General features: G+C 46.3%; 1 long non-coding RNA gene and 1 pseudogene across 2 annotated transcripts; one reads left to right on the plus strand and one right to left on the minus strand.

Moving 5' to 3' along the window:
• Positions 1–2,269: 2,269 nt before the first annotated feature.
• Positions 2,270–4,361, plus strand: LOC123089830 (uncharacterized). Of its 2 annotated transcripts, XR_006442385.1 has the most exons (4): positions 2,270–2,452; positions 2,567–2,825; positions 3,839–3,937; positions 4,030–4,361. It is a non-coding gene; the product is annotated as an uncharacterized lncRNA (long non-coding RNA). The 2 variants fall into 2 exon arrangements; XR_006442384.1 differs by having other exon boundaries at positions 3,839–4,361.
• Positions 4,362–5,935: 1,574 nt separating this feature from the next.
• On the minus strand, positions 5,936–9,214 carry LOC123089831 (cytochrome P450 98A1-like; annotated as a pseudogene).
• Positions 9,215–16,631: the final 7,417 nt, after the last annotated feature.

Here is a 16,631-nt window from a genome sequence, read left to right on the forward strand (position 1 = left end):
GCTCCCGGGAGGGTCTCCGGGGGAAGCGAGGGCGTCAGCAGCTTCCCCGCCGTCGAGCCCATTGACAAGGAGACGACTCCCGGCCATAGCCCCGGCCCCGGTCATGGTCACCAAGGCGATGGGCCGTACAATACTACGGGTCCGCCGTAATTCATCGGTCGGTCGATTATGTGGCCACATAGTATGTGCATGCATGCATGCCCGACTTTCGTAGCTAGTTATGGTATATCATGAACGGAGGCGTCCAGTGTCGATCGGTGTCGCCTTCATGCTACGTGTTTGCACTACGAGAATAATAGGTTCGAGAGGTCTGCTCTTTCGGCCAGCTTCGCCTTTCCTGGTCCGGACGAGGTATGAGTGTGTACAGGTATTGCGTGTTTGCTTGCATGTAAATATGATCGCCATTTACGGGTGACCAAATTTATGTATGGTTGTTCATGACGATACGGTCCATACGGATGTCAGTATGATCATTGTTTGCGCTCATTTTATCTGATCTTTTCAAAAGACCAGCCGGCCGTGAGCCGACTGATGTATGATGTTCACCCTACGATCCTTCTTTTCTGTTTCTTCCCATCGAGTGTTTGTCTGCATGTATATATGATCGTCATTTGCGAGTTACAAATTTATACTCCTCCCGTAGTACAAAGTTGAGTCACTTATTTTTGGTCGGAAGGAGTATATGGTTGTTCATGACTAGTGGTGGATGGATCTAGAAATTGGACTTAGCCAGTGCGAAATTTAAGGTCAATTTTTTTCTTTACAAATGCAATTGAACAAGACTACTCAGGCAAAACTCATGGAATTCAGTACTAAAAACATGAAAAGCATATAAAATATGAAATGCATAACACTGTCTTGGGAACTACTAGATGCCACAACACAACCCACGAATAACAAGTGACACCTACAATTATGGGCAAAAAAATATGAATGTAAATCTTTGCACAAGTGAGTACTTGTGCTGTTGTGCATACACTTTTCCCAAAAAGAGTTGTAGCTTTTGATAAAGGGAATAATACCTTGAAGATGTAGTTGTAGAAATGAAGCGTAGAGTATGTAAAATGTAATTCCTGCCAAAGCATTGAGCCCAGCCCCGAATTTAAAGCAATAACCTCATTGTCAAGGTCCTGAATATGAATATTAGTCCATCTCTGCAGGCTGTAGAGTATGGCAGTACGAAAAGCACCAGCAATACATTAAATATGCACAATTAAAGCGCAAAATGCAATTTGATGGTTGATGTGCCAATATCACCACTGGTGTGAGAACAAATCTTGCGCCCGCCGCTTCTAGCTGCAATGCTTGCTCCTCCGGCCGCTTCTTGCAAGATGGCGCGCAGCAGCGGGAGGCGCAGTGCACAGTTGAACCGAGTGGGCGGCTGTGCAGCACCGACGTGCCGCGGACTGGGTGCCGACACTAAGTGGCGGGTGTCACGCAGAGGCGGTGCAGTGTCAGACGAAGGAGCACAGCGTGGTGCGGTGGCACGGAGCGGGTTGCGGCGGCTCAGCAACGGGTATTTTGAGGAGAACGACGATGGACTCGGTAGGGGATTCATTCTTTTTTTCTGAGGCAACTTGGTAGGTGATTCCTAAGAGGCTGACACGTTATTGGGCGGTTTGGGCTTCAGCGTCGGTGGTTGTGCCCTTGCTCTTGTTGTCTTTTGACACAGAAGTACCGGTCGAAGGTGCAATATTGATCCAGTCGAATCTGCCCACTGCCAAAGTTATTCGATCTGTCACTGGCTATGTGGGTCCGGGCAGTCAGTAGCGTGCATGACATAGGTCCGGACGCCTGCAAACCTCCTACCTGTTTGCTTCCATTTTGTGAGGATTCAGACATTTGGACCGGTCTGCGGACGTTTGGAGGACAACGTTGGAGGGTTCAAACTGTCCGGACCGCGCAGTTACGACCAGTTTGACAAACAATGTTGGAGATGCCCTAAGAGGACCTAAAATGTGAACACAGTGCCAAGTTTCACTCAAGAAAGCGATATTCAACGGAAGCGGCGATTCGGTGCCCGAGCGCAGCTGGACCCGAAATCTCTCGCGTCCGTTCCAGGCTCGGGATGCGAACAAATCCAGCTGTCGCGGTTGAGGCGAACTCTAGAAAATAGGATGTACGCTGGAAATACGGTACGAAACACTGGTTCAAGCGTGGGCCCAAGACGTGGGGAGGGACGGAGCATGCGGGCTGGCTAACTGGGCCATCGACCAGGACGTCAACGATTTAGCCGGGCCACGGATCAGATTAGGTGTCCAGGACGTCGGGGGACAAGGGCGTCCCTCTCTGGGCTGGTTCGTTTTGGAAACCCTCACCGCCACCCTGTTCGGGCCAAAACACCGCTATCCCCCTGCTGCGGCTGGTCCTTGCGGCGGCGCTCGTTCTTAGCCGGCGCCAACGGGGGGATGGAGGATGCTAGTATGGAGTTCCTGCTTGACGCCGTTGACAGGTTAGTCTTCACAGATCTGTAAATTGCTTTTGGGATTTCTTGAGCAGAATGCCACGCATGCAGAAGAAACCTGACGAACGAGCCTTGGTGCCGGCGATTGCCGTCGTTTTTCAGGTTTCCCCTGAGAGAGGAATTCGCTGACAACCTTGAGCACCCAGATCCGATTACCCTCGTCTTCCTGGAGGACGACGGAGCCGGTCATATGTGGTTCCCGCGGAATCTATTGCTATGGGTCTGGTTGTGCGGAAAAGGTCGGAGACGATGGAATAGGTAGAGCGCGTGAAGGAGCTCGCCGTGGCCGTAATGCATCTCCGACAAGGTCGGCGCAGTCGACTGACAGAGTCAATCCACAAGCGTCTGGCTGGATACAAAGGTGTGAAAACAAAATCCTCCTTGCTGTTGGACTGTATTTCCTGAACTCTGTACGCAATTTCATCTGTAGTGTACATTTTTCATCAGAAATAAACAGTTTGATTTGTTGATCCTTACCAGAATTCCCATAGCGATAAGTAATTCGAACCATTTGAAGGCAAAAAATATATATTATGCGTTATTTATATTGCAGAGCCGCTGACATTAGACTGCTAGTACTATTGTGATAACGTTACTGAAACTGAGCATGTATGATTTCCAAATTCAGGCTGCGGCTAGGCAATGCGTGACTAGACCGGGCACAATGTCCTTCTCGGATGAGCGCTCTGGAGGAGCCTTCCGCAAGTATGCAGAGGAGCCTCATAAGAGTGCGGATGCGAGTGTCCAGCGCTGATTAGGCTCTTGTGTGTGGTAGACAACAGTTGGTACATCACAGAGCACCATGAGGGCCACAACAATTCAATGTCTTTAATGATGGGTGTTGGACAAAGACATTGATGTATACACAAAAGATTTAATAAAGCAACTAAGGGAAAACAATGTGAACCTTGGGAAGGTTTACAACATCATAGGAAGCCTTTTTGGTTCTGTTGAGAAGGTTCCATTCACGAAAAGGACTCTTAGAAATATGTGTGGAAAGATTAGCCGTGAACAAGCCGAGGATGATGTCACGAAGACGCTGGAGGTGTTTGCTGATATTCTTGCCGGAGACCCTGGCCTCACCTGGTGGTCAAGAACAGTGGGGTGTTAGCTGTAAATCTGTAGAAGATGGTGAACAGGATGACATAAATTGTGATGAACTAGAGAATGAAAGCCAGGAAGCTGCAGAAATGGAGACTCGGGATCAAAACGATACTGAGCAGGGGGACATAGCAGTTGCAGAGTGGCTTGATAGGTTTAGAGGGATTTTTTATCCGTGTTTTGTGGTAAAAATCTTGCTTAGTGGGAACTAGTATTTGTGTGCTACCTGTATCTCATACGGAACTGATTGTGCTTTGTTCATTCCCGATGCAGGAAGAGCTTTGTAGGGATGATGCTGAAACTGACTGGAATTACATCAGCACTATGATGAATTCAGAAGTGATGGGCTATAGGATTGACTGGCCGAAGAAGGTAAATGGATTGGCTACCACAAACCAATACTATCCCCTATGGTACTATCTGTCTGATTTTGTATGTCTGTTATTGAACAAATAAACTTTCAGTTCATGTTCCCGGTGAATTTCATGGATTGTTAGTCATTGTACATCCCGGAGACGGAGAAGAAAATTATGATGGTGCTTTACCCCACTGAGACTGATCCGACAGATGAGATAAAAATCAAACATGAGGAACTAACAAAGAAGTTCCAGCATAGGTTCTGCACCATATTCAATGACTTTCGGTGCTGGGTTGGTGACACCGGTGGATGGTCATTTGTGTACCCTTTGGTGGCGCAACACGAGCCATGCAGCAGGTGTGTGTGACTGCCTTGATCATGCACAGGGTTGTTGTAGTTTAGGAAGGGAAATAAAACGTATACAGTTTGTCTAATTCACATCTAGATGTTTTCTAAGGATGTCACATCTAAGCTCTCACAAATAACACAGCAATAAGGGACAAAAAAATTGGGACAAAAAAAATAGACCACAAACATAAAGGACATCAAGTTAGTGTCACATCTAGATGTGTCCAAGACAGACCCAAACGTATAACCCTTTTTAATGCACATCTCGTTTGCTTCGCAGGTAAGATAGTGGAGTGTCTAACGTGCACTTTCAGAGTGATTGCAGCTTGGCAAGATCTTTTGGCTGTGCGAGTGATGAACGTTAGATTGGCTCGATTGAGATCACGTGTCATTTTGCATCGGAAAATCCCGGCCAGCTTGTACATTGGCCAATGCATAAAAACCAGCAGGTCTACATGGGGAAACAGGCTTAGTGGTAGAGGGAGACACCTTCAGTAATTACGCAGGTCCGAGCGTTCAAAACAACTTTGATAAACAGGTTGCTACGGGAACTAATGTACTGAAGCAAAGTACATAGCGACCACGACGAACAACTTTGATTACTTTATTATTTTTTCTCTGGTAACCGGCGCCGTGCACGGACCAGCCAGGCTCAGAAAAATGGCTGAGCCATCCGATGGCAAGCTGAGCCGCAGCAACAGTGCGACGTGCCGTCGCATTGATTGCGTGCCTGGCTGGACTAATTTTCGGAGCATACGGTAGGGAAATACTTCACTGCGTGCAGACCCATATGCAAACTAGTGGTGTGGATAACGGGATCATCTGGGCACGGGCTCAGAAACAGATATTCGCTATTCAACCATCATTTACATGGATAGCCTTAGGTAATAGGTGGACAAATACATTGTCTATTTTTTTCATTAGTAAAAATTAAAATCCTATATAAATACACACCAAAGTACATAATCAAAGTAGAACAAACACTACTGGAAATTCACTCTACGCCGAGTGCCAGAAACACTTGGCAAAGGCTTTGCCAAGAATTGTTCTCGGCAAAGAGTACTCGACGTACACCTCTCAAGCAAACTCAATTTCGTCGAGAACCGTCCATCGAGCACTGGGCAAACAGTTTTCCGAGAGCCAAGGGGGGCATCTCGGCAAAAAAAAGCGTCTTCATGTAGACGAGACGGAGACGGCGGTTGCCACTTGGCGCGTCTTTGCCCAGAGCCATCAAGAGGTTTGAACAATCTCAGACTGTAACTTTACGATTTCAAGGGAAAGTTAACACCCAGTTTACAATAACATGAGCTCAATCAAACACCTTTTTTCAAGGAGGGACAAATCCCCAACGGTGTAACATTCCATGCCGCTCCTTAAAAAAACATTCCAAGCTGCTCACATCCAAGGATTTGTTTTTGACAAACCACCCGCTAACGGCAAATTTGGCTGCCCCATGAGAAACCCATATACCGAGTAAAACAAATAGTAGAACTTTCAAAACAAAAATAAACTGTCGATGTGTAGTTAGATACAGCAGGAACTGAAACATATCACACCTAAGTAGCGATGGTGTAGTGGTAACTAGGGTCTTCGATATCGAGTCCAACCTTATATATGCAGAGGCCGGGGAGTCCCCCCTTTTCGAAAAAAAATATAGGCCGCTGTTTTGTCCCTCGGTCATGCGGACCTAACCAGACAGTTTCTGAATATATTCAGTTCAATAATAATGTATATAAGTGGTACATAATTTTGAATTCAAATTTTGATTTAAATTTTGCCTGAAATTTGTCTGGTATTTCATGGTTACGTGGTAACCTGGAATCTGTGTCCCTCACGAGAAAAAAAATCGTTCAGAATTCAAAACCTTGCTCACATCTCAACCGGGACCCTGTTGTACAACTCCTCCTTGTCCAGGCGCGGCTTGGCGACAGCCTGCAGCGGCGTGTTCATGAATGTGACGATTCCGGGGGACTCCATCATGTCAACATCCTCCGGCATGGTACCTTCTGGCAGAGACCACTCGAAATGGTGCAGAAGGTGCCCGAGCATGGAGGCCACAAGGTTGATTCCCAGCTGCGCGCCAGGACACACCCTCCGGCCGCGCCGAAGGGGAGCACCCTGAAGTCACCACCCTTGATGTCAATGCTCTCCTCCAGGAAACGCTCCGGCCTGTACTCCAGCGGGTTGCTCCACACATCGGGGTTGCGAGCGATCGCCCACACATTCACCGTGACATCGGCACCCTTTGGGATGTTGTAGCCGCCGACCTTGACGCTTGCGCTGGCCTTGTGGGGTAGCATGAGCGGCGTTGCTGGGTGCAACCGGAGGGACTCTTTGACGACGGCTAGCAGGTACGGCAGGTTTTGGAAGTCTGTCTCAGACATGATGCGGTCACGGCCGATGACACTGTCCAACTCCTCTTGTAGCTTCTTCTGCACCCTGGGATACCTGACCAGCTCTGCCATTGCCCACTCGACTGATATGACTGTTGTATCCATGCCAGTAGTGATGATGTCCTGAACACAAGGAACAAATCTTGGGGTGGTAAGCACTAAAGAAATCACAAGAGGGCTCCCTCAACAGATTATCAGGGTGCAACTTCAGTACATAGCAGATATCGTGTACTGCTTTGATGTTGATTTAGCAGTATGAACAAGTTTGACATGTGCAATATAGGAATATACGAGGCATCCAGTGACAAAGATTTCAGTGGTTTATCAGTATGAACAGGTTTGGCATTTGCAAGATAGGAATATAAAGAGGTACTGTGTGACAACTTTTTTTTGGCTAAATACTACTCCCTCCTTCTCATATTAATTGTCGCTCAGCCGAATCTATCTAGAGGAGGAAATAGTTGGTGATGAATTAGTATTTAACAACAAAAGCATTGCCTTATTTGTAACGAGAAAATAAACATGCATTTTCCAATCGCAGCATCTTACACCAACCTTGAGAGAGTGGCATCTCACCAAACGTATATCTAGTAAATTTGGCTAAACTTTCCCTTCTCCCAAAAATCAATCAATGCAATAAACAGGTAGGGAATGCAGCATTTCTGCAAATAATGGGAGCACTGACAAGGCATTGATATTTTATTCCACATTAAAAATTAGCACGACATCTCATCTTATGACACTAAAAGCAAAATGTACTGTAGGAAGATATATTAATTAAATATAAAGGGGCATCCATCATACCCATAGAAGTCCGAAAACTGTGTCATCACTGAGGTCATACTGTTCTCTGAGAGTCAACAGTGCATCCACGAAATGATGCTTGCTACCACTCTCCTTGAGGGCCTTCGCATGCTCTTCTATGATCTTCTTGGTCAGCTGATCCCTTCTCTCATTGTGGGTCTTGTAAAGCTCCTCATTAAGTGGAAACAACCATCTCAAGTACCAAACATATTCAGCAATAGAGAGAGATGCACCAATTTTGATACCGTTGTTGACAATACTCTTGAACTCCTGCCCTTCTTCGTTAATGTCACCATTTGCATTCATGAACCGCTTCCCAAAAACTAGCCTTGTTATATTGTTGAAAGACACCATGGCAAGGTGACTCCTGACAACCAGTGGCTTTCCTTCATTACCTAAAAATATTGGAACAATTAATTGACAACTCAACTCAATAGGATATTGCTATGAATCTTATAGTATTTTGCTACGACCTTTGCAAGTAAAATTGTGTTGTATTAACAAGGAAAAAAATAGTGTGCTACGACAAAATAGTGCATCCTTAAAAATCTGCTATAGCGAATCTATATCGCGGTGTAGCAAACGATATATTGTACACTGATTTCATTTAGCAAGACATTGCTCAAAACGGTACAGAGTGCTATTTAAATCAGTGGTTATGAATCTTGTTGTATTTCGCTACGAATGTTGCAATTAGAATTATGGTACGAATCTTATAAAATCTTGCTATGAATGTTTTTTCTGTCAGATTCACTGTGTACAATGCTTTGACATCCGGCCTTGGTACGACGCTTCGATGGATGGCTCGTACTGTTTGTGGTACTGAAATCAGATCCAAAATCGTTGCGCATGGCAGTGCGTCTTTTTCTTCTTTTCATGCAAGCTTGACACTAAGAAAAGTGCACAACGGTTAAATATTTCTAATCCAACGAACTCCCATCCCAACACGAGTCTAACAGGAGAAAGCAATTCGTCGACCACTCGACTCGCCTATGTACCAGTTTATTTGCAGCAGCAACCATATACTCCATCTGTCCTATAATATTAGAGCGTTTTTGACACTAGTGTCATAATATAAGAGCGTTTTTGATACTACATTAGTGTCAAAAATGCTCTTATATTATAGGACAGAGGGAGTATAATACATGGCATAAGTAATATCAGTGTTTGGAGGTGAGAAAGAACATGAAATCTCGGTTGCTTGCTTTGCTTACCGGGGCCGGTGGCGGCGCGGTGGACGGACGAGACCATGGCGGTGACCTCGTCCTCCCGGATGGGGCGGAGCGCCTCGAGTCGCTTCTGCGTGAAGAGCTCGAGATTGCACAGCTTGCGCACCTTGATGTAGTGCGGGCCGTAGTCGGCCCAGACGAGGTCCTGGCCGTTGCGGCTGAAGCGTTGGGTGGAGCGGTTGCGGGTGCGGTTGGCGAGCTGCTGGTCGTGGTCCTTGAGCACCTCCTTTGCCAGCTCTGGCGTGGAGACGACGACGGTGAGGGAGGAGCCGAACCACACAGAGAAGATTGGCCCATACCGCTCCGCCCACTCCTGGAAGCAGCGGCACCGCACGGGCTTGATCTGGCGCAGGTTGCCCACCACCGGCCACGGGCACGGGCCCGGTGGGAGGCGTGGCCAGTCGTGTAGCGCGAGCAAGATCGGGATCGCCACCAGCGCCAGGACGAAGGGGAGAAGCACCGAGGCCACGTCCATGGTGGCCACCTATGAGTGATTGCTAGCTTTGTTCAATTCTGTTCTGTGTTGGGGGAAATGGTGGTAGGACACATGAAACAGAGAACGGAAATATCCTGTGGAACAGCCAAACTGGTGGACCGGATGCACCAGTGGCTTATGGGCCATCTATTCTATCTATCGATCTTCTATCAATTCTGTTGAGTATATTGTGTACGTGCATATGTGTGTGTAGGGTTCACCTCCTGTTTTTCCTGTATAGTTGAGGTTGTGGCCTACCTCTGTACTTATATATACGTGCCTGGTGCACCGATTAATACATCGCGATTGCACAGCCCATAATCTGTCTCTCTACATGGTATCTATCGCAGTACGGTCCTAACCCTAGCCGCCGCCGCCGCCGCCGCCGCGCCTCCGCGCCGCCGCCGCCTCCCGCCGCCGTCGTCACCAGCCGCCGCCGCCGCTAGTCACCGCCGCCGCACCCTGCCCGCCCCGCCCGCAGCCGCCGCCGCCTCCCGTCCCCAGGCCGCCGCCGCCGCACCGCTTCCGCTCCACCACCGCCGCACCCCGCCCACCCCGCCACCGCCGCTGCCGCCTCCCGTCCCAAGGCCGCCGCCGCCGCCGCACCGCTCCCAACCCCGCGCCGCTCCCAACCCCGCGCCGCGCGCCCCCGTAACCCGCGCCGCGCCCTAACCCCACCACCGCCGCCATCATGAGCTCCTCCTCCTCTACCGTCTCCAACCCGTTCGCCGGTCCCGACGTCACCCTCGTCCGCGATCTCAACATCCATGAGCGCGTCCCGGTCAAGCTTGACCACACCACCGCCTCCTACTCCGCGTGGAAGCGGTATCTTTCACTCGTGTTTCGTGAGTACCTCCTTCACGGCCACGTGGACGGCACCGTGGACTCCGCGCTCATGATCCACGACGAGGAGTGGATGATCCTTGACGCCACCATCATCCGCTGGTTCTACCTCACCATCTCCAGCGACATCTTCCTGTTGGGGAACGTAGTAGAAATTCAAAATTTTCCTACGTTTCACCAAGATCTATCTATGGAGAAACCAGCAACGAGGGGAAGGAGAGTGCATCTACATACCCTTGTAGATCGCTAAGCAGAAGCGTTCAAGAGAACGGGGTTGAAGGAGTCGTACTCGTCGTGATCCAAATCACCGGAGATCCTAGTGCCGAACGGACGGCACCTCCGCGTTCAACACACGTACAGCCCGGTGACGTCTCCCATGCCTTGATCCAGCAAGGAGAGAGGGAGAGGTTGAGGAAGACTCCATCCAGCAGCAGCACGACGGCGTGGTGGTGGTGGAGGAGCGTGGCAATCCTGCAGGGCTTCGCCAAGCACCGCGGGAGAGGAGGAGGACTTGGGAGAGGGGAGGGTTGCGTCAGAACTTCGTGTGAAGCTCCCATGCGCCTCCCCACTATATATAGGGGTGGAGGGGCTGGTTTCTTGCCCTCCAAGTCCATTGGGGCGTTGGCCAAGTTGGGAGGAAAGAAATCCCATCATTTCCTTCCCCACCGATTGTTATCCCCCCTTTTTAGGGATCTTGATCTTATCCCTTCGGGATATGATCTTATTCCTTCTAAGGGGGGATCTTGGTGCGCCTTGAACAGGGGTGTGGGGCCTTGCCCCCACTACCCACGTTCATGTGGGTCCCCCCATGCAGGTGGGCCCCACTCCGGAACCTTCTAGAACCTTCCCGGTACAATACCGAAAAATCCCGAACATTTTCTGGTGGCCAAAATAGGACTTCCCATATATAAATCTTTACCTCCGGACCATTCCGGAACTCCTCATGACGTCCGGGATCTCATCCGGGACTCCGAACAACATTCGGTAACCACATACAAACTTCCTTTATAACCCTAGCGTCATCGAACCTTAAGTGTGTAGACCCTACGGGTTCGGGAGACATGTAGACATGACCGAGACGTTCTCCGGTCAATAACCAACAGCGGGATCTGGATACCCATGATGGCTCCCATATGTTCCACGATGATCTCATCGGATGAACCACGATGTCAAGGACTCAATTAATCCCGTATACAATTCCCTTTGTCTAATGGTATTGTACTTGCCCGAGATTCGATCGTGGGTATACCGATACCTTGTTCAATCTCGTTACCGGTAAGTCTCTTTACTCGTTCCGTAACACATCATCCCGTGATCAACCCCTTGGTCACATTATGCACATTATGATGATGTCCTACCGAGTGGGCCCAGATATACCTCTCCGTTTACACGGAGTGACAAATCCCAGTCTCGATTCGTGCCAACCCAACAGACACTTTCGGAGATACCTGTTGTGCACCTTTATAGCCACCCAGTTACGTTGTGACGTTTGGTACACCCAAAGCATTCCTACGGTATCCGGGAGTTGCACAATCTCATGGTCTAAGGAAAAGATACTTGACATTGAAAAGCTTTAGCATACGAACTACACGATCTTTGTGCTAGGCTTAGGATTGGGTCTTGTCCATCACATCATTCTCCTAATGATGTGATCCCGTTATCAACGACATCTAATGTCCATGGTCAGGAAACCGTAACCATCTGTTGATCAACGAGCTAGTCAACTAGAGGCTTACTAGGGACATGGTGTTGTCTACATATCCACACATGTATCTGAGTTTCCTATCAATACAATTATAGCATGGATAATAAACGATTATCATGAACAAGGAAATATAATAACAACTAATTTATTATTGCCTCTAGGGCATATTTCCAACAGTCTCCCACTTGCACTAGAGTCAATAATCTAGTTCACATCGCCATGTGATTAACACTCACAGGTCATATCGCCATGTGACCAACATCCAAAGAGTTTACTAGTGTCACTAAACTAGTTCACATCATCATGTGATTAAGACTCAATGAGTTCTGGGGTTTGATCATGTTTTGCTTGCAAGAGAGGTTTTAGTCAACGGGTCTGCAACATTCAGATCTGTATGTACTTCGCAAATCTCTAGGTCATATTGTAAATGCTGCTTCCACGCTCCACTTGGAGCTATTGCAAATGGTTGCTCCACTATACGTATCCGGTTTGCTACTCAGAGTCACTCGGATAGGTGTTAAAGCTTGCATCAACGTAACCCTTTACGCCGAACTCTTTATCACCTCCATAATCGAGAAACATGTCCTTATTTACTCCAAGGACAATTTTTTTTGACTGCTGTCCTATGATCCATTCCTGGATCATTCTTGTACCCCTTGACTGACTCATGGCAAGGCACACTTCCGGTGCGGTACACAGCATAGCATACTATAGAGCCTACGTCTGAAGCATAGGGGACGACCTTCGTCCTTTTTCTCTATTCTACCGTGGTCGAGCTTTAAGTCTTAACTTCATACCTTACATCTCAGGCAAGAACTCCTTCTTTGACTGATCCATCTTGAACACCTTCAAGATCATGTCAAGGTATATGCTTATTTGAAAGTACCATTAAGTGTTTTGATCTATCCTTATAGATCTTGATGCTCAATGTTCAAGCAGCTTAATCCAGGTTTTCTATTGAAAAATACTTTCCAATAACCCTATATGCTTTCTAGAAATTCTACATCATTTCTGATCAACAATATGTCAACAACATATACTCATCAGAAATTCTATAGTGCTCCCACTCACTTCTTTGGAAATACAAGTTTCTCATAAACTTTGTATAAATCCAAAATCTTTGATCATCTCATCAAAGCGTACATTCCAACTCCGAGATGCTTGCTCCTGTCCTTTAGAAGGATCGCTGGAGCTAGCATACCTTTTAGCATCCTTAGGATCGACAAAACCTTTCTGATTGTATCGCATACAACCTTTCCTTAGGAAAACTGGTAAGGAAACTCGTTTTGACATCCATCTGCCAGATTTCATAAATGCAGCTAATGCTAACATGATTCCGACGGACTTAAGCATCGCCACGGATGAGAAAATCTCATCGTAGTCAACTCCTTGAACTTGTGAAAAAAAACTCTTCGCCACAAGTCGAGCTTCATAGACGGTGACATTACCGTCCATGTCCGTCTTCTTAAAGATCCATTTATCTCAATGGCTTGCCGATCATCGGGCAAGTCCACCAAAGTTCATGCTTTGTTATGATACATGGATCCTATCTCGGATTTCATGGCTTCTAACCATTTGTCGGAATTTGGGCCCACCATCGCTTCTCCATAGCTCGTAGGTTCATTGTTGTCTAGCAACATGACCTTCAAGACAGGATTACTGTACCACTCTGAAGCAGTATGCATCCTTGTCACCCTACGAGGTACGATAGTGACTTGATCCGAAGTTTTATGATCACTATCATAAGCTTCTACTTCAATTGGTGTAGGTGCCACAGGAACAACTTCCTGTTGCCTGCTACACACTAGTTGTAGTGACGGTTCAATAACCATATCAAGTCTCCACCATCCTCCCACTCAACTTTTCGAGACAAACTTTTCCTCGAGAAAGGACCCGATTCAAGAAACAATCCTTATTGCTTTCGGATCTGAATTAGGAGGTATACCCAACTGTTTTTGGGTGTCCTATGAAGATGCATTATTATCCGCTTTGGGTTCGAGCTTATCAACCTGAAACTTTTTCACATAAGCGTCGCAGCCCCAAACCTTTAAGAAATGACAGCTTAGGTTTCTCTAAACCATAGTTCATACGGTGTCATCTCAACGGAATTATGTGGTGCCCTATTTAAAGTGAATGTGGTTGTCTCTAATGCCTAACCCATGAACGATAGTGGTAATTTGATAAGAGACATCATGGTACGCACCATATCCAATAGGGTGCAACTATGATGTTCAGACACACCATCACACTATGGTGTTCTAGGCTGTATTAATTGTGAAACAGCTTCCACAATGTCTTAATTGCGTGCCAAAGCTCGTAACTCAGATACTCATCTCTATGATCATATCATAGACATTTTATCCTCTTGTCACGATGATCTTCAACTTCACTCTGAAATTACTTGAACCATTCAATAATTCAGACTTGTGTTTCATCAAGTAAATATACTCAACATCTACTCGAATCATTTGTGAAGTAAGAACATAACGATATTCACTGCATGCCTCAGCACTCATTGGACTGCACATATCAAAATGTGTTACTTCCAACAAGTTGCTATCTTGTTCCATCTTACTGAAAACGAGGCTTTTCAGTCATCTTGCCCATGTGGTATGATTTGCATATCTCAAGTGATTCAAAAACAAGTGAGTCCAAACGATCCATCTGCATGGAGTTTCTTCATGCGTATACACCAATAGACATGGTTCGCATGTCTCAAACTTTTCAAAAACGAGTGAGTCCAAAGATCCATCAATATGGAGCTTCTTCATGTGTTTTATACCAATATGACTCACATGGCAGTGCCACAAGTAAGTGGTACTATCATTACTATCTTATATCTTTTGCCATGAAAATGTGTATCACTACGATCAAGATTCAATAAACCATTCCTTTAGGTGCAAGACCATTGAAGGTATTATTCAAAATAGAGTAACCATTATTCTCCTTAAATGAATAACCGTATTGCGATAGACATAATCCAATCATGTCTATGCTCAACGCAAACACCAAATGACAATTATTCAGGTTTAATACTAATCTTAATGGTAGAGGGAGCGTGCGATGTTTGATCATATCAAACTTGGAAACACTTCCAACACATATCGTCAGCTCACCTTTAGCTAGTCTCCGTTTATTCCGTAGCTCTTTTATTTCGAGTTACTAACACTTAGTAACCGAACCGGTATCTAATACCCTGGTGCTACTAGGAGTACTAATGAAGTACACATTAACATAATGTATATCCTATATACTTCTATCAACCTGGCCAGCCTTCTTATCTACCAAGTATTTAGGGTAATTCTGCTCCAGTGGTTGTTCCCCTTATTACAGAAGCACTTAGTCTCGGGTTTGGGTTCAACCTTGGGTTTCTTCACTAGAGCAGCAGCTGATTTGCCGTTTCATGAAGCATCCCTTCTTGCCCTTGCCCTTCTTGAAACTAGTGGTTTCACCAACCATCAACAACTGATGCTCCTTCTTAATTTCTACTTTCGCGGTGTCAAACATCGTGACTCAAGGATCATCATATCTATCCCTGATATGTTATAGTTCATCACGAAGCTCTAGCAGCTTGGTGGCAATGACTTTGGAGAAACATCACTATCTCATCTGGAAGATCAACTCCCATTCAATTCAAGTGATTGTTGCACTCAGACAACCTGAGCACAAGCTCAATGATTGAGCTTTTCTCCCTTAGTTTGTAGGCTAAGAAAATTGTCGGAGGTCTCATACCTCTTGACGTGGGCACGAGCCTGAAATCCCAATTTCATCCCTCGAAACATCTCATATGTTCCGCAATGTTTCGAAAACATCTTTGGTGCCTCAACTCTAAACCGTTTAACTGAACTATCACGTAGTTATCAAAACGTGTATGTCCGATGTTCGCAACATCCACAAACGACCTTTGGGGTTCAGCACACTGAGCGGTGCATTAAGGACATAAGCTTTCTACTGTCCGCATAATCGCTACTGGCAACTTTCAACTATATTTTCTCTAGGAACATATCTAAACAGTGGAACTAAAGCGCGAGCTTACGACATAATTTGCAAAGATCTCTTGACTATATTCAGGATAATTAAGTTCATCTTATGAACTCCCACTCAGATAGACATCCCTCTGGTCATCTAAGTGATTACATGATCCGAGTCAACTAGGCCGTGTCCGATCATCACGTGAGACGGACTAGTCATCGTCGGTGAACATCTTCATGTTGATCGTATCTACTATACGACTCATGCTCGACCTTTCGGTCTCTGTGTTCCGAGGCCATGTCTGTACATGCTAGGCTTGTCAAGTTAACCCTAAGTGTTTTGCGTGTGTAAATCTGTCTTACACCCGTTGTATGTGAACGTAAGAATCCATCACACCCGATCATCACGTGGTGCTTAGAAGCGACGAATTTTAGCAACGGTGCACAGTTAGGGGAGAACACTTCTTGAAATTTTTGTAAGGGATCATCTTATTTACTATCGTTGTTCTAAGTAAACAAGATGCATAAACATGATAAACATCACATGCAATCAAATAGTGACATGATATGGCCAATATCATTTTGCTCCTTTTGATCTCCATCTTCGGGGCTCCATGATCATCATCGTCACCGGCATGACACCATGATCTCCATCATCATGATCTCCATCATCGTGTCTCCATGAAGTTGTCTCGCCAACTTATTACTTCTACTATTATGGCTACCGGTTAGCAATAAAGTAAAGTAATTACATGGCGTTGTTCAATGACACGCAGGTCATACAATAAATAAAGACAACTCCTATGGCTCCTGTCGGTTGTCATACTCATCGACATGCAAGTCGTGATTCCTATTACAAGAACATGATCAATCTCATACATCACATATCATTCATCACATTCTTCTTGGCCATATCACATCACATAGCATACCCTGCAAA

Source organism: Triticum aestivum, chromosome 4B, assembly GCF_018294505.1.
Source record: "Triticum aestivum cultivar Chinese Spring chromosome 4B, IWGSC CS RefSeq v2.1, whole genome shotgun sequence".
Taxonomy (NCBI): Eukaryota; Viridiplantae; Streptophyta; class Magnoliopsida; order Poales; family Poaceae; genus Triticum; species Triticum aestivum.